The 24229-nt window shown below is 42.4% G+C and overlaps 1 protein-coding gene across 2 annotated transcripts in view; it reads left to right on the top strand.

Annotated features, from left to right (window-relative positions):
* Positions 1 to 10366: 10366 nt before the first annotated feature.
* The window catches only part of RAB5A (RAB5A, member RAS oncogene family), a 146446-nt gene continuing 132583 nt past the window's right edge, over positions 10367 to 24229 (top strand). Inside the window, exon 1 of one of the 2 annotated variants that reach the window (XM_069212067.1) lies at positions 10367 to 10518. The gene's annotated coding sequence lies outside the window, so the exon portion shown is untranslated. Of the gene's footprint in view, positions 10549 to 24229 lie in introns of both variants that reach the window. The other variant, XM_069212068.1, reaches the window with a different exon arrangement.

Raw genomic sequence — 24229 nt, 5'->3', positions numbered from 1 at the left:
GTTCTGTCTGAATGTTTGACAGAGAGGAAAAAGGGTGGGGGTAGAGGGAGGCCTGGAGGGCAACATCTCATAAGAAAATGAGCAGAGGGTGTTCTCAGATAGTGGAGACATACATTGAGTGCTATCAAAGATGGCCCAGAGTGGGCTGGATGAATATGTGGAATGTTCTGATTTCATTTGAGGGGTGCCTAGGTGAGGTGTTTCATACAAGTGGGTAGGTAGCATAAATCATGGTGAGTTAAAGTATAGCATTTCAGTGGGATTTGAACTCATAGTCCTCTGATGAGAAGTAGGAATGGAGGGACTTTGAGTACTGGGATGTTGTTCAGTAATGCGAGTCAGAGCAGCTGACAGGTCTTGAGTAAGGATTACGTAATTATTAGGGCTTACTGAGACAAAGGACTGCGTGAGCTCAAGAACGTCTTTCTAGTTAAGTACTCTGTCACCACACTATGGGTCTATTTAGTACTAATCAAAAACCCCAGAATAAAATAATGTCACACAGACATACTATGGATAAAATGAGCAACTATGGGCCATTTGTATAAACAATTGTGGTTTCGTAATTGCGATGTTTACCTTACCAAATCGCAATTAGGAAATTGCAATTCACAATGTATAAAAGAATGATTTCCTAAATAGTTATTCCTAATAGGTTCGCAAATCGACCCACGTCATGAATATTAATGAGGTAGTTCGCAATTTGCGACTCATTAGAAATCACAGCCATCACAAGGGTGGTGGTCGGCTGAGGTCAGCAGACCACCATGTCTGTGATTAATTGGTCAAAGCCTACTAGACAGAGCAGCAGACTGGTTTGCTAACGACATTTGGGGACATTCAGTAAGTTTCCCTGTGAATGCATTCCACCAGTTGATTACCATTGACTTTTTGATTTGTAACTCACATTTTCTTGTTTTCTATTTGCTGCCTTTATTTGTTTTAAGCTGTTCAGCTCGAGTTTGTCCCTTCCCTTGCTCAAACTTTATTTACAGTATCCTTTTGTGTGCTCCCTTTCTGTAAACAAGCCTCTAAATCTTGTTCTTTTCTTGTCACATTTGTTGTGCATTTAAAGACAGAGGTCAAAAGTCAGGCTCTGTCTTCTGAGGGAGCTTGGTGTTTTATTTTTCTTTATCTGACTTCAAAGTAAGAGGATTTATGTGACAATCATGCTGGCTAATGGGGGTAAATCTGAAGTGTGGTGGAAACAAATATTTTAATACCATCAGAACAAATCAATATACTAGGTGATGACATTTCTACACATAGTTTGTGCGCTGTATACTTTTATCAGTAAAACTGTATACTGTACAAATGTAATGGTCATTTCAATTGAAGATGTGTTGTCTATAATGGCAGTGCACTGCCACACCATGCATACTCCACTTTATCCCATTACAAGCCACTGCACTCTACTCTGCATTACTCCACATTTTGCCCGCTCCACTCTACTGCAATCTACTTTGCACCATTACATTCTATGCTAATGCACTCTAACATACTCTGCTCTACTATGCACCATGGCACTCTTTGCCAGTACACTCTATCATCACTCTGGCATCACCAGGAAACTACAATCAAGACTACAAAGAATCCAGAATGCAGTCAACAAGTGCGTTACATACAAACTCCTGATCCACACCTACAAGGCACTACACAACATAGGACCGGCATACCTCAACCACTGCCTCGCCTTCTACGTACACAGCAGACATCTCTGCTCTTCCCAGCTCGCCCTCACAGCCGTTCTCAAGATCCGGAAAAGCACAGAAGGAGAACATGGAACACGCTACCTCTCAAACTCAGGCAGACCACATCACTGAAGCAGTCCAGGAAGGACCTCAAGACCTGGCTCTTTGATTGAGCAGCACGCCCACTAACAGCGCCTTGAGACCCTACGGGTGATTAGCCATATGTTAGAAATCACTGATTGATTGATTGACACCACTCTATGCCACTTCACTTTATGCCACTCCACTCGGCAACCCTGCACTCTATAACAGTGTACTTTACGCCAATGCACTCTACTCTGTACCGCTCTACTCTACCCCAGTGCACTCTTTGTCATCCATTCTACACCACTCTAATCAAATATGCGCCACTCTACTCTATGCCACTACACTTTACCCTGCACCATTCCACTCTGCACCACTTCACTCTACTTTGAAACAATCTACTCTGTGCCACTCCATTCAAAGCCACTGCAGTCTATGCTTATCCACTCTACCCCACTCTCCTTTACGTCACTGCACTGTACTCTAACCATAACATAATGTAATATGTGTATTTGTAAAGCGTATGTTCACCCAGAAGGGTATCTTGGTACTGAATAACAGATGTTTATTGTTTACCCAACTCAATGGTACTCATTTTATCAACCTCAGAAGAGTGAAAGGGTGAAAGGGTGAAAGGCTGAGTGGATCCACCTGTGACCATGAGGTTGAACACAGGGCCCCTACAGTGGACGCATTAGTCCACTAAGTCACCAGACCCTGATTTATTGCACTCTATGCAAATGCACTCTACACCACTTTACTAAAAAACAATGCACTCTATGTCACTGCACTCTACGCCAATCTACTCGGCACCACTGCACTCTATGCCACTATACTCTACAGCACTCTACGTCACTGCACTCTACACCTCTACAGCACTGTACTCTACGACACTCTGTTCTACGCTGCACCACTTACTTTACGCCACTGCTCTCTATGCCACTCTAATCCACTACACTCTACGCCAATGCCCTCCAAGGCACTCTACTATACACCACTGCACTCTACAACAGTCTACTTTGTAACCCTCACTCTCTGCCACTGAACTCCACACCACTCTACTCTATGCCACTGTACTCTGTGTCACTCTACTGTGCTCCACTGCACTCTATGTCATTGCACTACTCTACTCTACAGCACTCTATGCCAAAGCACTCTACACCTTTGTGCTCTGTGTCACTGTATTCTATGTTACTCGTTACTCTATTCTACTCTGCACCACTGTACTGTACACCACTGCTCTCTACAGCACTCTATTCTGCAACACTCTACTCTACACCACTGCACTATACGCCAATGCACTCTACAGCACTGCACTCTAAGACACTCTACTCTGCAAGACTGCATTCTCCACAACTGAACCTTTGCTACTCTGCACCACTGGACTCTATGCTACTGCACTCTATGCCAATACACCACTCATCTCTATGCCAATGCACTCCATGCCACTCTAATCTATTCTGCACCATTGCACTCCATATCACTCTATGCCACTCTTCTCTACACCTCTGCACTGTATCCTATACCACTCCACTTTACCCTGCACCACTTCACTCTACTCTGAAACAATCTACTCTACACCATTCTACTCCACCCTGCACCACTTCACACTGCTCCATTGCACTCTATGCTGTGCCATTCCACTCTACCCTACTGTGTACCACTCTACTCTGCACCACACTACACTATGCCACTGCACTCTATACCACTTTACTCAAAGCTAATGCACTCTAAGCCATTTCACTCTATATCAGTTTACTCTGCACCACTGTACTTTACGCCACTTCACTCTAGTCGCTTTACAACACTCCCCTCTATGATGCTTGACTCCATTAAACTCTACACCACTCCATACCACTCCACTCTACAACATTCCACTCTACTCTATGCCACTGTGTGACACTACTCCACTCTGCAATGCTCTTCACAACTCCCTCTATGCCACAAGCCATTTTATTCCCCTCTATTCTATGATACACTACTTCATTCTACTCCACTCCTCTACTCTCCTCAGTGCCACTTCAGAACTCCACTCTACACCACTCCAGTCCACGCCACTCAATGCCACTCCACTCCGACACTCTGTCACTTCCCTCTATACCACTCCATGACACTCCCCTTCACTCCATATTGCTCACCTCTACTCCACACCAATCTATGCCACTCCACGACTCTCTACGCCTCTCCATTACACCCCACACTACTTCATGACACTCTACTTTACGACACTCCACTCCATGCCGCTCTCCTTTACGCCACTAACGTTTAGCCATGCTGAACAGCTGCCACGCTGGTTTGCAACATAGGTAAAACATATTGGCAAAGACAATAGCTCTTGCATAGGTGAGACCCATTGAATTTGCCAAATCTTGTTTAATAAAGCAATTGTTTATGCAGTCCATTTTCCCTAAAGGAAAAAGGGATGTGTTGTAAGAGAACAAAATGAAACTTTGAAATTTCATCTTTTAGGAATGGTATCTGGGACCACTGCATGCTCTTAAAAAATATTTGTTTCAACATTCAGCAAGGGGAATGGATCCCCTGGGGACTCCTTCCCATTTGCAAATGATTACCACCTCCTTTGAGTTGTTGGTAAAATATTAATGTTTTCCGACCGTAATTAGGTCATAAAACATTAATACATAGCACTGCAAGTCTGTATTTGGAAAAGACGCCCTAAACACACCCCTTCCAAATAATGAACAGTGTTGCCAGATTTTGAGATTTGTCCTAAACCCAAAGCCGCTCAAGTATAAGCCCAAATTTAGCCAAACCGACCATTGTCAGCCCAAAGTTGCAATACTCAAATTATGCAAATATAGTCTTCAGAAAACATTTTAAGGATGAATCTAAATTCTAGTCAATATACAGGTAGTGGGAGGAGGTTAACCGGGCACTTGTGTTATTAACTACTTATTTTCAAGACCAGTCCCCACTGTGACTTTTCAGCTTGTAGTTGTAGTTCTGTCACCACTGATTCATGAATGAATGTTACACAACCAGATTATAATCCACTTTATGTCTATGAACGGGAACTTCAATGATATTTCAGCAATGTGACTCCAAAAACGAATAGTGAAAAAATGATGCAGCATTAACACCACACGATGAAACACAAATTAAGAATCATCCTCTTGTATTAAAGTAATTGCAACACAACTTGTTTGGCTAGGCCTACATTCTATCTACTTGCCTGAAGATATTCAACAAAAACTCCTTTACAATGACAGTATGGGACAACAGCAATAATAAACATTGCAGCAGACAGATTTGAAAAGAGGCTTTGTGCAAAAACATGTGTATGTAAATGTGAAGCAACAGTGTGAAAAATGAGGGTTGCTGCAGTAAGCTGAGAGCTCCACACCTTTTCAGTTAAGATGAACTGAAGAGACCAGAAAAGAGACAGTCACTTACTCGTACCAATTACCTGCCTTCTGTTCCAAAGACCTTCACCATGACCACTTTGGTACTAAAAGCTGTAGAGGACTTTCTTGTTTCCATTGTGTTGCAGTCAGCACTAGACTAAAGCTGATAGTCTTGGCAAGCAGCATATGGGTTTGTTTGGGTTACAAATGAATGCATGGCTATTGGAGCAGAAAGGATAACCTATTTGCCCAGAACTTTTGGTGACACCCACAACCCTGACACTCCCTCAAATCTGCTGATACTTTCACAACTCTTCTTGTTCCATCACACTCCATTCTCCTTCATCATTAGCGCTGTCCCGCTACCATACCACCTCTGGCCTGGGCTCCTTTACACTTATTACTCACCCAGGCTTTAATTATTCATGCTCTTAACTTTATTTTCTCAGCAATGACTGCAAGCACCCTAGCACCCTAAGGATTGGAGTGCATACAACCAGTCAAATCTAATCTAATATCAATATCATGTCAGTAGTCACTATTTTACCTTGACAGTTTTACATAGAGCGAAGCTTGTTCCAAGACATAAGAGTAAGCACTTCACAATAGCCAGAGACTACATTTCATGTTTTTACTAAAGAAAAAAAGATCTTTCAGGCAAGATAATTAATGTTATCATACCTTAATAAAACTGCTGGGCACACAGGGACTCTCACACACGCAACACAAGCAGGCTGCAGACATGGATGTCACATCACCAAAATGCCAGGAGTAGCAGAAGTGACCTCATGTGCCCTTTGACCCTGAATTATCACAGGGGGTGACTTCTTCATATGAAATTAACTAATCACAGCAAGTGATACCATGAAAGTGGATAGAAAATGATTACTAGAACAAATTTGAAACTTCAAAAAAATACTCAACTCCTACTAAAAATGATCCACTTATGTTGCCAGTGTCAAATAGTATTCCTAGATATAGGGCTGTGTTGAAATGAAATGGTGTGAAGACTTTGATCAAATGCCACACAGTCAGGCTGATAGCCCTTGAATGAGTTATGCATCCTCTCATAGGAAAATGCATATCATTTGTGACTGCTCATTACATGAGGAAAGTGACCAAAATTTAGACTTGTCCAAGGTGGCTGCTGGTAATCACTGCCAATTATAAAAATAAATGTTATAAAGTGCTTCATATTAAAATTCTGCCATTTATATGTACTGTAAATGACAAGTGTTATAACCAGATGTAATGGTACTCAATTTACTGAACTTAGGGGGATATGGCTGCGATTCAGACTTCTAAAATTTCTGATGTGAACATTATGCATGGCTCATTGTAAACACTCAAGTCACTGAGATATACTGCCAGCTGACTGAAAGACTCAGGTGCCTTGTTACAACGTTGAAAAACAGAGCTAAATTAGGGCAGATGGTATTATTGAGACAAGGTTGATCAAAACGTTCTTTTAATATGATATGGTTGGCCCTAATAATGCGCAACAAAAACGTGCTTTGTATTAGTGAGTGATTTAGAGAACTAGTATCATCAGCAGCAAAGTAACATGCATACTGGAACATAAACATATTCCTTTTTAATAAACTGGGCCTCACCTTTCAAAAGCTGCGTTTCAATGGAAAGTTATGGTTCAAATTGATTCAAAGCAACAAATACTTTAATACAGCTCCGAGGAGTTATGATTAATTTCAGATGCAGTCGAAAATAAGAGTAATCTGTGCAACAGTTTTGTAAGGTGGAGTGATGGTAATAGCTATCATGATTAAAGCAGATTTTATGTGTTTAAGTCAGACACTGGGGACTGCAATAAATGTGAACATGCCTGCACTGGCATGTAAAATAAATGCTGCTACTTAGGAAGAGTTCTGCTTCGTATTCTGGTCCCTCATTTCATAACTCATTCAAATCTACAATATTATCTTCATTTTCAATAACCATTGGCACCTACATTTTTGTAAATGTTTTTCATAATTACACATTAGTGATAGTTATGTGTAGCTTGTAAAGTTAAACTTTCCTAATGATCCCTGCCCCACTCTGCATATTGCTTACAGTCCTCGTACATCCAAACCCACCTTTTACCTTAAATCACGGTAACTACTTTACAGAGAGATCAGATGACGTGTGTTTAGCTTCTCAGGTCTTTTTCTCTCCCTGGTACTGACCCTCATGTCCAACGGCACACGCAGCAGATTAGTGAGACAATCAACAAAAAATCTCCTAAGGTTGGTGTTACTATTATACGTTCCCTTTGTGTAACAGTACTTCGCTAACAAGGAAGGCAAGGTCGGTAAGTACCACAGCATCCCTCTTCCTGAGAATATACAAGCCCCAGCATGTGTGCAAAGAAATATGCATTGCCCCAATTCATAAACAAGCGACTCTAAAGGCGGTATTGCACAAAATTCTAAGTGTAAGTGATAGACTCCACCCTCACCTTGAGTACGTCTCTAGCAGAAATGTAGCAAAATAAATATCGTAACCATAAAAACACGGAATCAGCATGCCGTTTTGGGACTACAGAAAGTTTATCTAACCAAATTTGACTAGTCATAAATCCAGGTGTCGCAAACTGACGATCAAGGCTCTTAAATTACATCTGTGGCTGGAGGGAAGGCCTTGCCTTGACACTCCTCCTCCCTCAAAATCCACAGCGCTTGGGCTGCATAAGGCAAGGTCTGCATATACAAAAAGGCAATCAATAACAAGCATTTGCAATGCAATGGATCTGGCGTTTGCTCCAGTTAGAGCTATTAGCATTTTAACCTCCTAACTGGACTTTTCTTGCCACGTAAACTGAAAAGTAAAACAGTTTCACATAAGTGAACCGTCGGCCGCCATGAGCGCGAAGCAGACACACAAAAGGAAACGGAAGTTTGCTTGCATTAAAACGTCTTGGCAAAAGTGCAATTATCCATGTGACCGTCAAAAGTGCAATTATCCACGTAACCGTCAAAAGTGCAATTATCCACGTAACAGGGTCGATGTCATGCAAAGTGCTCGATTACTGCCCAGCAAGATCGAGCTGCCTACGAAATAAAAAGAAAAAGTAGTCCAGAAACCATACCAAAAACATTGAGCCTCCTATGTTTTCAGTGGTTGGCCAGTGCGCTCGAGGATGGCTAAACTTCGGAAAGGCATGATGTGTGCATGTCTTTCACTAATGAAATCAAGCTAATTTTATAAGGCAAACCTCGAACCAACCAAACTGATGGGTGTGACATGGGCGTGGTTAAAAGCCCATAGAGAGATTACACCAGGGACAGATCGTTTTACGCACTCGACCCTAAAAAAAGTATTTCCCCCTCGAGACCACATTGGTGGAATCACTCAGTAGGCAGGCCTGTAAAATGAACCAAGGCCGTCCTACGTAGCGCTTTCGTGCTACGAATGATTGATGGTCCTCCAAGTGCTTGGGCTAACCGGAGCCACAGAACCTGCATTCATTTTGGTAAGGTGTATGTGGGTGCCACCAAGTTACTAAATTTTGCGCACATATGGGCAAGTATAGCCTAATTTTGTCCAGCCCACCTGGGGAGTTTTTTCCCCACACAAATGGGAAAAATCTCGCCCATTCGAGTGGGAAATCACCCAATCTGGCAACACCTATAATGAATTGCAAACACAAATTGCAATTTGGTAACGTGTTACTGAATCGCAATTTGTGCTTTGCACATATGTAAAAGCCTTTTTGTGGTCAGAAATGGCCCAATGGGGTCATTTCTGACCGCAAAAATGCTTTGTACATGTGGACCTATGTTCCTTATATGTCTACTGCTGATAAACACAGGTCATTAAACACACCCTCTCTGGCCTCTTCAACTCCATAAATAACAATGAGTGTATACCACTCCCCAATAAATTATTAAAAAGTGCTGTTTTGTGAAAACTAAACACCTAACTATTTTCCAAATTGAATAACATGATGAGCCCATCACCATTTTTTTTTTTAGTTCAGCTTCACCTCCTGCATTGTCATATAAACATTAATCATAACTACATGTCAGACAATTGGGTGGCATACTTTTCCACACACGTGCTCACTTAAAGCTAGAGGTGGGCGAGCCACTGAAAGCTCAAGCCAGGCTCGAGCAAGAGGCCTTGCTCTGCTCAAGATCCCCTTGAAAAGTCAAGTTCAAAGTGAGTTAACCTTTCATAGGAGGTGGTATGATGCAGTGGCTATAGCTGCTGAACTTGGACCATAGGGAACCATGTTTGAATATTTGCTTCGACTCAGCATCCTGTGAATCTTGGTCAATCTCCTATTGTCAAATAAAAACATGTAACATAAGCTCTGCCTTTTGAGAAGTGTTCTTCTTGTCTTAGGGCAAGGTTTGCACTATGTGAAACTACCAAAGATCCTGCCTACACCCAGGCTCTAATCTCCTCCTACAACAATTAAGGACATTGCATTAACTTTTGATACCAGAGAACGATAACCATCTACTGCCTGAATTGCACAGTGTGAAACTAGAAAATCTGGGATAAATCCTGCTTGGTCAAACTGTGTGGTCTAGGCAAATACTTTATTTCACAAAGCCTCCTTTTTGTTGATTGCCACATATAAGAGCACCTTCAAATAATTCAGTTTGGGATATGCACCGTACAAAAATCCTCTTGCGTTTAATCTCAGGGTGCACAAGATAACTTGCTACTAGTACACACATGCCAACATTTTAGAAGAGCAAAGTGGGAGATTTAAATAAAAACATAATAGGGAGAATGTATTTCCCTCATTGACTTATTTTGAAGCACATGTAATTTCACTTATAATAAACGCCTCTGCTCAGTGGCATAATTTGAGGGGTTAAAAAATATACCTTTTTAAATACACCTTATCATATTCTAATTTGTTGTACGATTTAAATGCAAATATTTTCAAGCCTCAGCTCGTGCAAGCCCTTGGCTCGGCTCTCCCTGTTAATTTTTTGCCTCGCCCGCCTCTACCTAACCCTTACATTGTAATACAGACACTAGGCGGCGAGAGCCGCACTCTTTTCGAATTGCAAGTGCACCCTGCTGTATCCATCGTAGGTTTGACTGGTTTTCCTCACCTAACATGGCCTCCCGTGCACCCATAAGTCAGCGCGCGGTCTAGTGCTGAGGCCGCTGCGGGCTCCTGCGGGACGAGCGAGACTGGGAGGGGAGGTGACGTGGCGCGCGCCGGGCGGAAGCGGTCGCGCCGGACCGGAAGTGGCGGTGTTTGTTGTTTTTTTTCGGGGAGGGGGCAGGAGGAGGAGGAAGTTGTCCGTGTTTCCCGGGGACTCAGCGGGGCCGAGAACGGGAAGGCTCGACCCGGAGAGCCGAGCCGGTGGAGATCCGGCGAATCAGAGCCGGAGAGGCCGAGAAGGAGCACTGAGGTAGGAAGGAGACCGAAGGAATTCGCCAGGGTAGGTAAGGGGCCGGTGTAGGAGGATAGACAACAGGGGACACCTGACAGGTAGGAGGGGGCGTCATGTACCTGCCAGGCTCGCGTGAGCGGGTACCTGAAGGTGGTGCAGGCAGGTACGGGCCAAGTTAGCTCCACAGAGGCCGGGGCCTGGCACCTGAGCCTGCAGGAAGGTCCCTTGTTGCCGGAGAGACTGGCGGAGGCTGACCAGAGCTTGAGAACCAATAACCAGCACATGTTTTAACAAAAGGTGGTCTACGATTTTACATCAGCGCAGTGGCGGGGAATGACAGCTCTTACCGGTACAGGAGGACAGAAGAGGCTCTAAGAAAATACATAAAATGTAATTTTTTAAAACAAGCGTCCTGCCTGGTATTCGAATTCCTGCCCTGGATCAGCTGGTAATTAACACAGCTTTAGAACACCTAAAAAGCGCCTCTCGCTGTTTTCAGTTGACCCCCTTTAAAAACCGGGACATCAGCCAAATTTGTCAAAATCTGCCGGGACAGCTGGTGAGAAAAGGGTGCGCCGGGTCTCCCTAGACTGGTGTTACCTGAGGGGAGTTGGGAGCATGTAGGACATGAGAGTGACATGCTGGTGGAGCAGGGCGAGCTGCCGATAGTCACATTTTGATGACCAATGACTGACGTATTTGACTTGTAGGTGAATTGTCTGACATTTAAATATAGACAGGTGTCCAGAAGGGATCTGCTGACAGGTGGACAAGATGGTCCGATAACTGTTGAGGATAGCCGGGTACAGGAGGATGGTGCACTGGACAAGTGGATGAATATCTGACAGATGAGGAGGGGCTCAGGAAGGAACCAAGCGGGCCGTTGTAGTGGAGAGCTGGCGTACATGGCTGAGATGGTCTGGTATCCTAAGTTCAAGGAAGGTAGGTGCACATTTCCTTGAGTGGGGCACCTGAGGTACCCCGTGTAGGCAAAGTTGAGGTATCTGAACGGCTGATTGAGAGGGGAGATGAGGAGTCTCTAATGGAAAAGCATTATAATGTCTGACAGAACAGGGAGCACCAAACTCATTTTATCACGGGACGTTGTGGCACTGCAGTGGGCTACCAGCCACCACTGGGAGACATATAGGCACCTGTCTAGGCAGGAAAGGGTTGTGGATGATCGCAGATAATGCAGTAGGAAAGGGCAACTCTTGATGACTGCAAATACTGGTAATGGGCGGAAATTGTAATGTATGCAATTAGTCTACTGCACCTATCTAGGCACATGCATCATATGATTTGTGTAATGAGTGACAGCCCGCCTCAAGGAATAATCACAGGCCTTGTCAGGGTGAAACCCTGAAGTCACTAAATTATCTGAGCTCAATTCCCGGTAGGTATGGCACAGGGCAGACAGGCTCACCTTAGGGTAATATCTAAAGTAATTATGCAGTACCAAAACAGTAATAAAGTCAAAATGCAAAACCATCAAAATGCTGCACTGAATTAGGCAAAGAGTAAAATGTAATAAACAAAATGACACCAGAATGATAAAAATCCTAAAAGGGAAATGTTGCAAGTGCCAATACTATTCAGTGTTCGCAGTTGACTGTGACGTAGGCACAATTTTATGCTGAGTACAATACAGCACGAGTTGAGTACGCCAACCATGTTATTCTGGTCAAATATTTTACCTTCTGATTTTGAAACTCGTGGAGAGTCAGGCAGAAGCCAACAGCCGGATCCACGCCAGGTCCATTTGTCAATGGTCAGTTCAGTACTTTCATGAAAAGGCTTCTTGCAGTTTGTTATTGCCCTATAGCTTACGCAGTAGGTCAGCCAACCAACTCTTGGAGTCCACTTCTTTGACCTGAGCACAACGGCCAACAGGTCCAGTTCTTCAGGGCTCCTCTGGAGTCACAGGCGGCATGTTCAGTCCTCTTCTGTTCTTCCTCAGTCCTGAAAGAGTTCTGACATGGCTGCCTGGTGATGCCACATTCATGCCCAGCATCAGCTAAAGAGTGGGTGACTCCTGGCCCCTCTGTAACAAATAGGGTAAAAGTTCCAGTGGTTAACCCTACCCCTTTTTCATTAGTTCCTGTTTGCCTTACTGCAAGCAGGCCCAAAATGCAATGTGTCAGGACATTTTCAAGATGTCAAGATTTTTCAGCCACCTTAAACTTGAGCTGTGTGTGTGTGGGTATGTACTATTGCAGTGGTTCCCATCCTGTGCTCAGAGGACCCCCGGGGGTTCGCAAAGCCTTCTCAGGGGGTCCGTAACAGCTTCGAAAATTTTATATTAACAGGTTAGGTCCCCAGCTTTTAGTAATGGCTCAGTGGGGGTCCCTATAATTCCAATAATGATTCATTGGGTGTCCCCTGGTTCCAGTAATGATAAAGTGGGGGTCCACAAAAGTCAAAAGGTTGGGAACCACTGTACTATTGCAATCCTAGTGCTCTTCTACATCTATCACTAAAATCCAGTTACCTACAGCAATCCCAGAGAGAGACGTCTGTTCTGATAACAGCAGAATCCTTCCGAACTAGGCAATAGATACATAAGAATTGTAGTGGCATTCCTTTCTCTCCCCTTTTAAGCATGCCTGTGCGGAATACCTGTCTTTCCAGAATTGGACACTTGTAGTAGGCTTTCTTCATTGCAGGCTCAGCCTCACTGGACTTAAGACTCCCCGCCCTCCTCCATCTAGTAGCATCCGGGGTACAATCCTCCACCACAAGCTACCTAATCTCTTTCCTTGATGAGGTTTCCCTCTGCTGTGTCACCTCCATACATCTCTGATGCTGCTACTGTGGCTTCCCGTCTTAATTTGTTCCCACCCTTCGTTTTTAAGACAAGCTTATATTGATTTGGCATATCCTATTCTTCGCTCTTAGTTTGTTCCATCCTTTCGCTTTTAAGGCAAGCATAGATTGCTTTGGCACATCCTGTTATTCTCGGTGTGGTGTGCGAAAGTGAGGGGAAAGACTTTGACAGTTATTCATCTATGAATGTGTGGGATGCATACATTGCTTAGCACATGCTATGCAATTTCCCCTCTCTGTGGGTGTATGATCTTTTGTTGGGCCTGCTTTGTGTGTAAGGACGATATACTGCTACCCTCATAACAGGTCCTACAATTTCTTTGTTGGTGAAACTTGCACTATTGCTCGCCTTTTTTCGTTATGCTAGCAGTTATTTATAAAGCTTCACCAGTGACAGTTGGTAGAAATGCTTTCACTACACGACAAACAAACATTTGGCATTGTTAGGGCTCCTTTGTTTTCAATGACCTGGATACCCTGCTGGGAGATGAGCCTCACTATACAAATCCACGTAACATGGCTTATTTTAAGCGCTGTGAAGCTGCTCTATGGCAGCGTACTTGTTATGTGATTCATAGAATTTAGTTCATCCATTCCAGTAGTATACTAGTGGACACAGATAAAGTTTTTCTCCTTCCATGCATAGTTTTTCTTCATTTTGTAGCCCTTTTATACTGAGCTTATTGAGAGTTGATGTATTTGCTGAGAGGTGCTGAGATGCACTATGCCTTGGTAAAATAAGACCGTGATTATATTCATGTAGCACAAGTATTATTTGGAAACATAATTGGTGCTGTTCTTTTGCCAGCAGGACGCGTAGGTCAACAAATTAAACAATCATTGAATGCAATACACAGCTCAGGCTCCACCTCCCTGAACAGTCCTATCTCCTTCCACTAACAACCCAGATTCCTCCGCTCTGCAGGACTCCTACTTGCACATATCTCACACATACATAGAACCAGATCAGGAGGATGCGAGTTCTCTTACATTACTACTAATACATGGAACAGATACCCACTCTCTTCTTGATTCCGCAAAAAGCTGAAGGCTTGGCTTTTCCATTAACCAACCTACCATTGGCAGGGCTAGGAACACACACCAGCTCAGTGTGAGGATACTCTAGTGGGTGATAGTGCACTTACAATTACACATAACATAACATTTATAAGTAGTGTTTTTCAGGTGTCAAGTTCAAATCCAAGTAAGGTTGACTCTACCTTCCACCCTTCGAAGGTCAGCAAATTTAGTACCTTTAAATTAAGTAATATTATCCCTTGTTATTTATGGTGCCTTGAAACAGCATGAGTACTTATGTAGTGCAGTATAAAAACAAATTATTGCTTAAACGTCTTTGGTGAACAGTTAATGAATTCCACATATATGTGGCCTGTATGAAAAAGAACTGGGCTCTAGAAATGGTCACAGTTATGGACCTACCATTCTAGGGACAACCAGTGGCTGGAATGCAGGGCAGGTGTTACATGGTCATAACTCTGTAAGACTCTAATCATGGAATTATATAAAAAGGTAGATCGGATAAAACACGAAGCACCATCCAAAGATAGGTTTCTCTGTTATATAGCAGGAGAGTCACAATAAAGCTAATCAATGGGTGGACTATAAGCCCGCAGGTAAGCTCTTGGTAGCCCACTACAGGTCTTTTTTAACTAGGCAGCAATGCTCTCTGGTAAGTATGTTTTTTTTTTTTTTTTAATTTTTTTTAGACGGCTGCAGTTGAAATAAGTTTGAATCCCAATTTCGTCCTACTTATCACATAATCTTCTTAGTGAAAGGCTGAAATGGCAGACATGCCAGTCATTCAATTTCCTGTGATTAATATGTCATAATATTGGCTTCTCTCCGTTTGGCTTGTCTGTTTCACTTTTTATATTGAGTTCTGTTGCCTTGTTCTGCCTTACTTTTGTTTTTGTTTTTTAAGGGGGGGAGGGGGTATCTTCAGGTGACTTTTAGCTGTCCGTTGTTGAAAGATCTCTTCTGGGCCATGCTAAAACATATAGTGGTCACTGGGCCAGCCCATTTCTTACAGTTGGTTGTATTTTTATTTATTTTTTGTCACTCTTCTGTGCTTGCTTTTTATTCAGTAGATTCCCTGCCCCTTCCTCTTCTCTTGTTTGATCCTTCCTTGGCGCATAACTTCTTTACTATCCTTTTGATTGATTGACGTGTCCTTCTGTGACTCACATCAACAAGCTACTTTTTTTCTTTTTCATGATTACTTTCTGGACACACTTTTTTTCTTGTTCTCGTCTCCTGTTCTTTGCACTCACGCCCCAGACTCGCTGCTCCCACTGTTGCTCATCCTCTCGATTGGCTAGTCTGTAAAAGCACAGCAACAGGTAGATCTTTGCCAATTTTGACTACAGAGCATACTTTATAATGTCAGTGTTCTTTTATCTACCGCTTTCCACATGCTACATGAAAGCCCAGGCCATGGCACACAAGCCCAGACATGGCACCACTTACTGCGCTGGGTGAGAGGGGTACTGCTGCCCTCACTCAGTCTGTTTTTGAGGCAGAAGAGTGACTGATAAACTATCGCAGGGGGGCATCATTCTGCTCCTTGGGCTGTTGCAGGCACAAAATATCTAGAGCATTTGTTCTCGTTTATAGTTCTTTTGACAGTAAATGGTAAACCTTTTCTTTTTTTCATAAACCTTCCTCATACAGCTGTTAGGTTTTCCATGTATATGCAAATAGTCCTCTGTGCTGTTTTTAATCTGGGTCACTTGCAATAGATTTTTTTAAAATTCTGTCCAGAGTTTTCTCTGTGAAATTTGAAAAAAATAAGATGTTTATAAGGATAAAAAATATCGAGTTGTTTCGAGATAAACCAAATCCTCACAAACGAGCATTGGTAAAGCCAGTAGCTTAGCCGTTGCACTTTATAGTCAAGACCTGTTGACTTTGCCAATGCATGTTTCTGCTTATCTCCCAATCTTAAGGTTTCCTAGATGTTTGTCATTGTTTTACAGGTGGCATGGGCTGCCTGACGGCCGCTGATTCTAGTGTACACCAGTTTTAACACCCCTCATCCAGCCTCCTTTCTCTCCTGCTTATGCAACCTGACATTGGTTACGTTCTTAGCCTACGGCAATAGGCTTCTGCTTCTTCCTCAGTTTACCTCAACGCTCCCTCCGTTTCCAGTTTTCAGGACCTTGTTAGACTTGACTAATATACAAACGGCCCACTGTGAAATCTGCCTACCAGGTCTTACCTTCTTAGCTGGCAATACATGCACAGGAGCCAGCGTTGACCTTGGATGATAGGAGTTTAAAAGCTAATCCGTTTGCTCGACACTAGTTACTTCTACATTTTTCATTTGAATTCTTGCATACGTTCCTTAAATTAAAATAGAATAAAGATGATTTAAAACATTTAATTCTTTGAAATCTCAGTCAAATGAATACTTTTGTTTTAACAAGAATTGTCATGCATGTGGCTTGATGTACTGAAACTGAAATACTTATTGTATTTGTTATTGCCGAAAGACTAAATGGCCTTTTCGTCTCATTACTTTGCATGTTTCATTTCTTCATGGAGAAAGTCACATGTCAATTGTGCTCTTTATTTAGCAGAGAGGATGAGGTTAAAAATCAGATAACTAGAGCTGCACTAGTCTTTTAGAGGCATGTCTCTTAGGATTAAATGCTAGACATAAAAGGAGTTTTTATTAGGAGCAGTGGCTGTCTCCTTCAGCCATAACAATCTCAGATTGCAACACTCGTTTCATTCATTCTTTTTGTTTGTGTTGAGTTTTTACACCCAACGTTCTGGCTTTGTAGCAGAAGCAGAAAAGGCCGGATGTACTTTGCCTTAAGGAAGATTGCACCACTGAAGCAACATGACTTACTAGCCCAGCATATAACCACTGTATGTGTTAGTTCAGTTAGCTGGTATAAATATGATCTTGTCATAGCTCTATTTTAATTCCACTGTAGACCACCTCCGACCAATTCTTATTGGGAACCCTATCGGTTGTCTTCTTTCTAATCTCCTGCTAATATGACTTGCTTGGAACGCCCAAAGGATCTCCTCGGACATTGGCATTAGCCGTGACAAAATCATCATGGTAAATTGCCCTTGATTAGCAACATCTGGGTTCATACTTTTCTACCAGTGCTGTCTTAGTTCGATAAACAAGACAGAAAACTGTAAAGTAGATCATACAGCTGTTACTAAGCTCCATCACAGCTATCTTCACCAATTTCTTCTAGATTCACTGAATATTGTGAATGATGTGTAAACTGCAGATACCAGGGAATCCAAGCCTTGGCTGCTACTTATTATTGGGTTTACCCAAAGAACTTTGTGGCAGGTTCTCATCTTCCCTTCCTCTGCACCATCTAACGATTCAGAATACATCTGTTAATTTTTTTGCTACTTTATCACTTGTACAAACTCTTCGTGCAGAGTTCTTTCGCTACTAGCCATTCATGCAAATCTTTTAACTAGATCGTAATGGTTAGTCCCTCGTCTTTAAGCTAATGAATCACAATACTACTCTTTGTGAGAGATAGAAATAATACCATCATATGATATCTCACTTTACTCTTCTTGGACCTTAGGTGAAGACGCTGTATATAGTGTTTTAATTTTGACTAAGTCAAGTTTCTGCAAGAGAGTGACACAGTTGTAACCTCTATACTGCAGAAAAATCACACTACAAGGCATGTGCAACAAATAAGCACATGTTTTACTACATCGGGGGCAAGTACCCTGTTATTTTGAGTAGATCTTTCTGAGTATAACATCGGTAGTGTGTTTAGCATTAGGTAGCATCTAGCTTTACTTATTACTGCCCTTTTATAACCTAGTGCCGTTTTGACTTTTTTCGTTTTTCTCTGACCTTCAAGCTCGGCTGGTCCCCACAAACTGCTCTATATATTGCAGGGGCACTTCTGCTATCACCCTGGGGCAAAAATATCTCAGCACACATTCAAGTGTCAGGTTACCTGATAGGAAACCCCTCCCAAGTTTATCCGACGGCCCCAGAATTGAGCCCTAACCCCCTCTTACGTTAAATATGACATCCTTTTTATTGATGCTCCATCCTACTGCAGCTATTCTCTTCCTTTTGTGCAATGCCTTTCAATTCACTCGGGACCGTAAACGACTTGAGGGCCCAAATCTTCCCCATAGAAGCAAAAGGGCCTCTTCTAAGAACCCTCTAACTTCTTACATCCGGGACTGATGTTCTAGCAGGCATGGGTCTTCAGCGTTTTGCCCCAATAAGTGACCGATGAAATTTGCATACAGAGCTTATGCAGTGAGACAAAAAGCATTTCTCTCTGTTTGGCTGCAAATCCAGCCATTGAGGTAAATATTGCCACTGCGGCCATATAATAACCCTCCAAATCGTGTAACATCCTCTCCTCACCAATCATATGGAAGTTTAAGTAGTGCCTTGTGAGGAGCCTGGATTCATTAAATATTTGAGAGCACAAGGCTTCCTTACCATGCCCATGTTGCCGAGGTCTCTCTTGTCCACCACTACCTGCTCTCCCAGATGAAAGAGGCAACAGTTAGACCAAACAGTACTCTGTCCCATTATGTTGGCAAACAAAGCCAGGATCGTCAGCAACTTCGGGGCAGACATTTTGGTCCAGGTCAAGTACACCAGTGTGTCACCTGAACATTGAGACTCCATTTGCTTTATCTCCAGTACCAATGCCCCAATCAAGCATATCCTCATAAGCACACAGCCAGGGCAAACAACAGGACAACAACAGAAATCCATCTTTAGTGCCATAGACGAGTCCCTAGCTCTCAGAGATAATTACCGTTATCTTAACCATTGCTATTACAGTAAACGAGGACTGAAATTATATCTCCAGAATGCATCATAAAGGAAGTCTCAACCTATCGAGTCAAATGCCTGTTCAAGTGCCAGTGGAGCAGAATGGCTCATTTTCTTCCAAAGAATGGTTGACTTCCTCCACAAATTGACAGTTCTCTAACCTGACACAAAACTACACTGGTCTTGCTATACAAACACAAGGACACATAACCACATTCATGAGTCTCCCCTCTATTGATTTACTAATGGTTTCAATATCCACATTTATCTTTGAGAGGGGCTTGTATTCAGTTGTATCTTTACCCAATTCTTGCATCGTTACTATTGACGGTTCCTTCATGGGAACCAAGAGTTAGACCAAATCTCTGGCCTCCGTCCACACCTCTAGTAATCTGTCCATTAACAGGTCCAGTGTACACTGGTGATACTGATCTGGCACGCAGTCTGTCCAACCCCAGAATTTCCCATGGTGCAAGAATCCAGTGCCATTGGTAAATTTGCTTTAATGAGTGGCTCATTCTATTCAGGTGGAATCTCTGGTGCCCAATCCCCTCAACATAAGAATGTGCTGTTTTTGTATGTACCTAAAGCGACCGTTGGTCTACTAATGACCCGAGTAATGGTCACTTGAGCAGATGGTTTGGATTGTGCCCATTTCATCTGTCACATTTAATATCTGTTGTCTGGGATTTTCCCAGCAGAGCAGTCGTGAGCATTGGACCTGCCGTGTATGCTCCCTATGAAGCCTGTTCCCATAAAATATATATGAATGCTTACCTGGTCTGTTATAGAGTTCCCACAAGGGTTTCATTCAAATCTAGAGAGGTATCAGATGAGGACTTCAGCAGGGTCTGTAGTCAATCAAGTTTGGCTTTTTTTTTTTTTTTTTTTTAATAATTCCAGAGATTTTGCTCATGTATAGCTTTCTCACCCTAACTTTCATTTTTTTCTCTCTCGTCTGCCCTAGTAGTTGTCAAGTTCCAATAACATTGAACTATAAAGTTATCTACTCTTGCGCACATGGAAATCCTCATCCTGCAAAATGTCCACTTGCAATCACTATGTCAGCACAAAACGTCAATGCCTCTGTTGCGGATACATCTTGCAGATGAGACTGATCTGAGAATATTCTTCCCGTATTTTATTTTCTACGCACAACCATCACTCGCCACATGACTAACAAATGATCTGGCTCACTGTATGAGAGGGGAGTAAAAGGAATAAGCCCTTTCAGTGCAATGCAGCCACCTTATTTACACTACCCATTGTCAGCCAACTGCGTTTAAAGTCTTTGCTCTGTCCCTGTTTGTTGAAGATATCCATCTCACCAAACATTACACAGTTGCAATTTCCAGTCTGTATCATAGGGCTAATGCAGACACGCAGATAAAGGTCATTCCCGCTCTGAACAGGAACACACACCATCCCCTGAGCAGTAACAGCCTATTTAGGACTCATGGTCAGGGTGTAGCTTAAGATCTAGTATTTTGGGCCGTAATGTTCCTAGTAGAACAGGATCAAGGCTGATTTGCACATGGCTGGTTTCTATTGTAAATGATTTCTCTACTTTTCGCTGCACATAGATTACTAATTGTGTTATTTGCGCTTTTGGCTGACAGGGAGGCATACAACTTATTCCAGGCTGTGTTTTCTCTGCAAACCTATGAAAGCTGCTTAGATTATATACTTCCTGAATTGTATTTAGTAAAGATGTGATTTTGAAGGGTATAGGAATCATGTTTATATTGTTCTCAAACTGTGACCTTCAGTGTATAGTTGATCTTTCAAATTTATCAACATAAAGTCCAAATAAATTACCCATTGACGAGGAGATGTTAGGATAATGATCTGAAAGTGTCCTTTCAAATGTTTGCATCAGCCTCTTAATGTGGAATTAATTGACGTTATAAACCAGTATGCAACACCTCTTATTAGGCCACTACAGAGACCTGTGTTTTTATTTTAATTTACCACGTCTGATTGTGCAATAGTTTATGGCTAGCTGACAGATCGGAAGTTGGCTTTTAACGGATGTTATGGTTAATATGTTGTCCAGGCTTCTTGTGTGCATTGAAACTAGAAGCAGTTACGTTTGACAAATAATCTTTAAGATCATAACTATGGAGTTTGAATACATAGTTGGTCCCTTTGGACAGTGAAAGATACTGTCCCCTTAAGAAAGTGCTGCGTTGCACACATGACAATGTCTAGTTGCAGACTCGCAGCAGCCTACTGTCTTGATGTTCTAAGTGTTACAAGCAGCAAGGCTGCTGTAGTAGTTCACATATGTTGTGAACACAGTGGAAAAGGGCATAGGAGCATCCAGTTACTATTGTTCCATGGAATCATACAATACAGTTTTATTTGAGATTGTGCCAATCTGTAGTGACAGTGTGAGTCACATATAAATCGTTCTCTTACCAAAGTGCCACCACAGTACTTTGGGGTCTTGACCTAAGCATTTAAACATATTTAAGGTGGTCCTACAGCGCTCATTAGGCAGAGGCACCTTTATAGGGCCTTAGGCCTCCTGCATTGAGGCCCCTGTCCCATTGAATAGTGTTGTCCGTAGGTACAGTGTTTCACATTGTTTGGATTTAGTTTGTTTTTAGGAATTCGTAGACTTTTGTGGCTGGTGAGGAATTCCAGCACACTTCAGACAAAGCTTATATTACCGTGATGTGCTTCTGATGGGAGTTGTGGGAATGCATTAATGAAAAACAAACCCCTTTTTTTTCCCCCTCCTTTCCCCCGGTGACTTCAAATTAAGAATGCGTAGATCTAGGTTGATGTAAAATCATTGCCAACCCTGAAGTGGCTTGCTGAAGTTGAAAACACAGGAAAACCTAAGAGCTTGTTTTTCACCCACGTATTCCCACAACTCCCTTTTCACCTCTTTCAGTTTTAGGGCCTGGCTTAGAACTTGGTGGACTGGTTACTCCGACACAACAGTAACGGATATCCCGTCCGCCAAAATCTAAATCCCATTATGTTCACCTATCCAAAGAGTTCTAACCCAGGCCCCTCTTCTTTAGTACTGAATGTCATGAATTAGACGAAAGCAGAACTCAAAACAAGAAAATAGTATAATTTATCATGTGATGGCATTTTGGACTGTTTTTTGGAAATCCAGTCACACGAGTGCAAGAAATTAAATTAGTAGTTGCTGAAATCCCCCCTTTCAGAGCAGTGGCAATAATAGTATATTGCTTTAAAAATTATAAATGGATTGGTACAGCCTCTAAGTCATGGCTTTTGCATCTCTTGTATGGGATCGATTTTTAACTTTTCAGTATCATTATGAGCCCAGCACAGGTGAGCTCAGATCTCAAGGAATCCCATTCACTGTGGTCTGAATTCCCCAAACGTATAGCACTTATACTTTGGTGCTGCCAATTCAGAGTCCTTGACTTTCCAACAGCTTTATTTAAAACTGTAGTTTAAAAAAATCCCCGTTATGCAAATAATGGTTATACATTATTGCTTACATTAATGTCTGTTCTCAACCTTTTGTTGTTTGAGTTGATCCATATATCCGATATAGAGGTATAGATGAAATGTACATTTTTGTACTGTTGGATGTTTATCCCCAGCATAAATGGCTATTTGATCTGTGTTTCAAGAACAACCACTATCTTTTGTTCAATAATTTCTCATATTGAATTATTAGTAACTTAGTATTCTTAAATTATTTCCTCTGTTCGAATTGCTCATCATGGGATCTGGGAAAAAAACGTTGTTCATCAGGAATCTGAAAATTAAGGGTTTAATTTGGAAGTCTCTGGAAATTACTCTTGCCCTGCAGATTTCTTCATTCTACACAGAGACCATTGACATAGAGCTGAAATTAAGATGGTATGCAAGACTGGGGTTGCTAAAGTATGGGCAAGGATACAACACTAATTTATGAACAAAGCAGATTTGTGAGCAAATCCTAGCTCTTGAGGTTAAGTCAAGAGGTGCTGAGAAACGAATTACAGAGTAAGGCAGTGATGCTGTAATGCCAGCAATAATTCAGAAGTATTACACCAAATAACCTCGTATTCAGAACAAATGTAGAACCAATAATGGACAGTGTGCTGTTTACTGTAAAAAGTTACAGAGGGGCACTAATGTGCAACTTGCCAAGATGGCTGTTTCTATGGAATCTTTACGTTGTGAGTACCAAGCCATCGCAAATGATTCACCATTCTGTTCGAAAGTGCTTGTTACTGGGCACCCAGAGTGCCCAGTTATCTGCTGATGCTGTGCTCACCTATGGATGTGTCTTGGTTTCTGAGTTCTAAACTGTGGTGGCAAGAGGCCACCACTGCCGAACGCTGGCTAACATTGATCCTGCCACCACAGAGCCTGTTGATCATCATATTGTAGGAGGTTCGGCACCTTTACCCCGGTCTTACAGAAAGCTGACCGACGTGCCTGGAGCTGCGTAGGTGAGCACGCCTGGAAGGATGAGACTTTCTGATCCCTTTCTCTATCTGCAACTATGCTGTCTGGAATCGCCATCTTTCTGGAAGCTGGCCGTTTTCAGGTGGGGTGATGCCTAGGGTCTGCCATTGGTTACAGGGCCTCTCCCCTGCATTTGTGGGCTCAGATGGGTCATACATGGGTCATAGAGGACGTAGGCATCTGCATTGGGGGAGCTCTGCAATGCAAGGCACCTATGGAAGGAGTTGACGCACTGCTATGAAAGCAGGCATTGCCAACTTTTACGTTTCATGATTCTTAAAGTGACAGTGGTGTGGTACTGTGGTTGTCAGACTGCACCTTATACATTTACCTATTGAATGTTAGCACAAATCTCAGAATCATCCACTCATTTTAGCAAACAACTATGATTGGTTTACCAGAGATCATCACAGTGCACAAATATAGAAATGTACATACTTGACCGAATCTAGCTCAGGACTGCATGTACAGTTCTTGATAGCAGTGGCAAAGGTGGAGAAGCAAAAAATTATAGTAGTGCTTCAGTGGTTGGAAATATTACAATTAAAATACAGGAATCCTCTCCCAGTACCTTTTTTTTTTTTTTTTTTTTTTTTTAAGAAGGAAAGCATGGACATTGTTGACACAAAGTCA

The sequence above is a fragment of the Pleurodeles waltl genome, chromosome 10 (genome assembly GCF_031143425.1).
Source record: "Pleurodeles waltl isolate 20211129_DDA chromosome 10, aPleWal1.hap1.20221129, whole genome shotgun sequence".
Lineage (NCBI taxonomy): Eukaryota > Metazoa > Chordata > Amphibia > Caudata > Salamandridae > Pleurodeles > Pleurodeles waltl.
Note: the sequence above shows the minus strand (reverse complement) of the source record. Positions and strands in the feature narration are given on the sequence as shown.